This window comes from Botryllus schlosseri, chromosome 14 (assembly GCF_051294905.1).
Source record: "Botryllus schlosseri isolate E-star chromosome 14, Bs_hap1, whole genome shotgun sequence".
Lineage (NCBI taxonomy): Eukaryota > Metazoa > Chordata > Ascidiacea > Stolidobranchia > Styelidae > Botryllus > Botryllus schlosseri.
In genome coordinates this window covers 11,470,675-11,476,674 of record NC_137249.1, presented here as the reverse complement: position 1 = coordinate 11,476,674, position 6,000 = coordinate 11,470,675, and positions in this window count along the sequence as shown.

Sequence of the window (6,000 nt, the reverse complement as noted above, 5' to 3'; positions counted from 1 at the left end):
CTTAAGTTCTATACCGAATCAATAGTGGGACATGGAAATTATAGCTAGGACAGAATGTAAGCTGCGTATATAGTAAAAATCAACCGCTGTATAATTGGTAGATTATGGACAAAACGATATGCACGTCGTATTGTTTCAAGCTATAATGACAGGTATCGACGTAAGCAGGTATACTCTATATGTCATATGTTATGATTCATGCGGTGATGCCCTCTGTAATTATATGCTTCAGCATGGACTCACAGAATCATAGCTGCGAATCCTCATCCACGGGTTCTTGTTACAGATAGTGAATCTCGCAATCTCTAACAGATTTAGGAGACGGCAGGTAACGGTGATGAGATCAGCACTTTCTATTGATCAAAACCCAAGGAAAGAATTAGTGAAGAAACACTTCTTGCTGCATTAATATCGATGTCAAGTTGGAGTACAAAATCATAAACTGTTTAAAGTTTAAACAATTGGCCAGGTGCACAATTTAACAGTGCACAACTCAATGATTGCCAAACCGTACTGATCATAAATTGGCGTGTGTAGAATTACTTTTTTGATTGCATGGAAACCAGGGATTCAGAAGTTCTAGATATCCCTGATGAAAACTTACACAGATTATTCAAAAACAGGAATCTATGTCTTACTAAGTGTTCCTGCAAATCTTGGCACTTGAATCTGACTTGGTAATCAGCGGGAAAATGTTGTTGCTGTCGAGTGTTGGTATGCGTAAATAACTAACAACTCTTATATCGGCATACTCAGTATAGTGGGCCTATTTCATGATCTTTTAATATTATTATTATCTGTAGTAAAAGTGGGTATTTGATTGAAAGACTATTCCAAGTCGGTTGACTCTTTCTCATATTTTCGTTGTAGCGCAATCATGTGGTGTTATAAAGTGATGAAATTTTACATAAACTGCATCACGTATAGTAAATACAAATGATTTTAACTGGGTGTATAAACGAATATAAGATTATACATTACAAAATCCCGCGTGTGCGGCGTAATTACGTAGTGTATATACCATCATAGGAATCTCCAGGTCAAATTGCGTTACAATAAGAAGCAATAGGGCACATATGTTTGGAACAGGGAATACCAAATGGGTACATTCCAAGGAGTGCGATGAGGTCACAGTCAGCGATTAATCACGGATCTTTGACGATTGTGACATGCATATCGATTAAATTTGATCTGCTAAGAAATAATGTAGGGCTACGCATTCAACACATGATGTAACATGACTAAACTAGTTTCTTGCTCTCGTGAATACTCACAATCATGCATAAAACCATGATATACCATGGTGATTAGCTCCGTGGTCATATTCGGTGTTGACAACTGTCACACACTAATTCCATGCGTCACAAATTAGACTTGAATTGTAGTGGAATTTGGAACGCGCATGTTATTGTAAATATTTTATTTGATGAGGCGACTCCTGCATTTAGGAAATGGGTTTGCATTTCAACTGCTGTCCTTCATTTGTATTCCGTATTTCTAATCAATATTATTGCGCGATTTTAGTGTTTTGATTGTTTGATTACTGTTTAATTGTCTCCTGGCCAGTCTATATATTTTCTTCGTTGCTGTTGTATCTTTCTCCATCCCACCGAGGAACGGACGAGCAAGCACCATTGCGAATCTCGCTTACACATTTTCGTATTTCAACCAAACCCCTAATCTACGTTCTTGTTCAATTTGGAGTTCAATTTGGATACACAACGTTTGCCGAGTCCACATTAGCAGATTTTAGCTGAGCGGACAGGATTCAACATCTGGCACTCATTACTAGGGCTGGGCAAAATGATTCGAGTACTCGAATCTGAATCGAGTATTAATTTTAATGATTCGAGTCCAGTAGTAAAAGACGATTTTTTCGAGTACTGAAATTATACGCTTCTCGCCACTGAAAGTTCATTTATCAACAAGAATTATAGTTTCGATACTAATTTTCACTGGTGAAGCCTTGAAACATTGATTGGCGGTATCGTAGCATACGAAACACATAGTACAAATCTACGAAGGTTACTGGACGTAGCACATTTCCGAAGTCATGATTATCCCACAACATTGTCACCAAGTGGAATGAATTCGGTATGGTCAAAAACATACCAAAGTATCATTTATGAGATGGATAACAGGCATTATATTCTTTGTGGTAGCATAAACGGTACATATTTGAACTTTGACGTTTTACATTCTGTTATGACGTCATAATGAGTGATACTCGATTACTCGACTCGAAGCATATTACGTGATTCAGAATCGAATCACTCAGGTACTCGATTTTGCCCAGCCCTACTCATTTGGAGTATCGCGTCGAAACACACCAACTCCAATGATTCGTGATGACGCGCACGCCTCGGTCACCATTGGGTGCAGGAAATTGGGCGCGATCAGTGTTGTCGAAAGGTGATGTTGACGTTGTGTGCAGGGGTGCAGTCATAGGTAGGTAATAAAATATTATATAGTAAACATTTTCATATTTATTTGATGGTAAAAGGCACTACTCCGTCTAGTCTGGTGCGTTCATTTTTCTCCAAGCTTATGCCATTAATTAATAAATTATGTCAATTCTTGATCTCTGATTGCGACGCCATACTGTACGTATCGTGCTTTTTTATTTATTCGTGTTCTCGTTAGTGTAGGCCTAGCCAGGGTTGTAATGACTCGAGTCATGACTCGACTCGATTCGGACTCGAGTCACGATTTTTTGATGACTCGTCTTGACTCGAGTCATTTTCTCAAAATACTGAAATGACTCGACTCGACTCGAGTCAATTTCTGTATTGACTCGACTTGGACTCGAGTCATTGTGCATGACTCGAGCCAAGTCATATGACTCGAGACGCAGACCGCCAAGACCGACATTTCATTGTAATTTCGAAGAATAGTAAAGTAACCACACTATTGGGATTTCGTCTATGGGTACTGGTACTTGAAAATGCGACCAAAAACTGCTGAAAGTGAGGAAAATTAGTATATTAGAAATGCGAACCAGTCGATATCACCAAACAGAGTTATAAATGGTGGGTTTAACAAGACATTAACAGGAATCTGAGCAGTCAACACAATGACTTGGACTCGACTCGAGTCATAATACCGTGACTCGGACTCGACTCTATTTTCGATGACTTGGACTCGGACTTGACTCGGTGGTGAATTGAAAATGACTCGACTTGACTAATTTCCCTCCAAAAGCCAAACAGCATAGCTATAACCCACTCCCCCTAAAATATGTCAAATACCACACCCCGAATCCCCTAGGTCTGCAAACTTGACCCACCCAAGGCGTTGCAGAGAAACTCACTCTTGGCGACTTTAACAAAATCTATAGCCTGAATAAGGTGACCCAGCGAAAATGTAATTTTTGGCGGTCCCGCCTGGGCGTTCCTGAAATGGGAAACTAATACGTCAAATTTAAACGACAGCATCAATAAAGCGATATATTTGCATATTGTTCGAACACGGTCGTGCTTGGCGGGATAGTTGGAATGTTTGCTTGCAAGCCATTGTGTCATAGATCACACAGTGAGATGCCGCTACCCCATCATATAACTCTTTGTTATGCATATTAAAGCGAATAGCGCAATACTAGAAATAGTATATAGCAAGTTTTTATATCACTCCTTTATATTTCGACGCAATATCTGATAAAAGTGGCAGTAAAAATTGGTATGAAAAATATAGAGAAAAGTCGCAAAAAATTGCACTATAAAATACACCCAAACAGCTTATAACATCATATTACATGAGTTCTGAGAATCTAGGAAGCTGTAGCAAGCTGTAAAAAAAAAGTTGCAAAAGCTGCAAAAACTTGCCCTAGTTATGACTGTTGAAGAGAGAATTCTAAAAATGGAAATTTAATTCGGACATATAGACATAAGAATAAATTGGAGGTAAATCGTGCAGAGCGCTAACAAATTTTCCAGTGGAGCGCTGCTGTACAGAGATCCGAATTACAATGAGCCGATGGCTAGCTATCACAAAGGCAGGTTTATGCGTCAGTACAGGTTGACGCACAGGTTAATGAGCAATATGGTACGATGTTATCTTAAGTGTAATACTGTACACCGCTAGATTGTGATGTCATAAGCAAATATTTCTCCTATTCATTTAGCTGTCGGCAATGGACCAATGGTCGCTTTGGGTGTTGGAAAGGATGCAGTTAACAAACATGTGTTCGGCTAGCAATTTGTCTTTTAGTGATTCTTGAGGAAACCGCCACGATAGCTCAGACTTCTTGAATCGGTACTTCCTACCCAACTTTAATAAATGCCGCAATGCACGTAAATGAAAGTGACGTAGCCAGCCAGGGTTGAAACTGCTTCCATGTTGAAATCGAGACTCTATTGTTTTAAAATGCCGATTTCATGTCCAATATTTCGCCATACATTTGCAATTTAGTATTTTGTTATTAGTGATGCAAATTAGCGGCAATCGACTGTGTATAGCGGTAGATGATCTGAGGTTTCTGACATCTCTTGCAGCCCGTATGCTACCATCGACTGTGTGTGGGGCAGTAGGCTGGTGCGCCTATACTATCATCGCTGGTCTGAATTACCGCTTCTGCAGCAGTAGCTTTTAACCTGCTCTCTCCACAATACTGTTACATTTAGGTTGATTATCGTTCGTAATGTCATGCTGTTTTTGGGCTGACACGAAATAATTCCAATTTGCGTGGCGGGCGGCCTAACTGGCTGCGAATAGACCCTGAATCCCGTGCTTGATTTGAGCTATTACTAAAACTCTTCTTAAAATTCCGGAGCATCAAAATAGGAGTCGAAAAGCGCTTACGATTCTTGTTCGCATGTCTACGACATATCTTTGCGAGCAAGGATTTTCTGCACTTGTTCAAATTAAATCGAAAGAAAAAAAATTCTATGAAGAATGTTGATATGATTTTTGTAGACACGCCGCCATTTAGGATAGTGAAAAATTTCGCACCCCCCTTATCGTCATATCACAAAATCCAACCGGGATGCTAGCAACTCCAACAGATTTTCTGATGGCAGGGAAGATTATACCTGTTGATGAGAGAATTTTAAAAAAATATGAAATTCGGTGTGTATATATAGAGAAACCCACGTGAATTGGAGGTAAATCGCGCAAAGGGCGAAATTTTTCTTCAGTTGACCGCTTTCTCGCGCCCCCTTCCGAGCTTTCGCTCTCCCCCAAGGGGGCGTGCCCCCCAGTTTGGGAACCACTGGCCTAGACAATTTAGATTAGAAAAAGCGTGTACAACACATATTTAAAAGTGACAGGACAGACATGTGTCGTTACGGTTTATCGATATATTAGATAGTACGGTAATCTCGAGCCCTAATTAGTATTTAGCGGTTCCTCCAGCTTGCTAATCCTTATGATTATTAGGCCCATTACCGACTTGGTTGTTTTATGTGAACAGGGGTGTACGAGTGTTGAGCAAACGTTAAAAGGGTGTACCACGTCGAAAAAGGTTGAAGGGCACTGCTTTAATTCACTTTACCACTTAGTTCTGTTTTCTACCGACCTTGTCCGTACATATGAACACTGAACAGCTTTCTTTCCGTCATCCTTAGATTGGGAGAATATGGTCCGGTACATTGAAACCCACGAAATAAGTCTGAAACATATTGATTAAGTTATGACATCATGCCAGCGTAGTATGGCTGCTCAGTGCTCACCAACATAATCGCAATATTCTGGAGCGCCCCAATTACTAGCCGAATATATGATCACTGATCAGTTGTGACGTTATGTTTACACTTTACATGTATACAGCAGGGGTTCGTAATTTATAGGTTGATGGCGATCTAACGATCACGAAGCCATTCCCGGTAGATCGTTAGGTATTTCGGCAGGCAGCGCAGCAATGCAACGGCACCATAGAGAGTCCACCCTTCTCCCTCTCGGTTCTAGTACTTTTCAAAGTGTGGGAGGTTTATCTGCGCTCGTCCTCCCCACGGCATCTGTACAAAAAATTCCACAGAAAGAACTCGCGAATGACGCATATAGCGA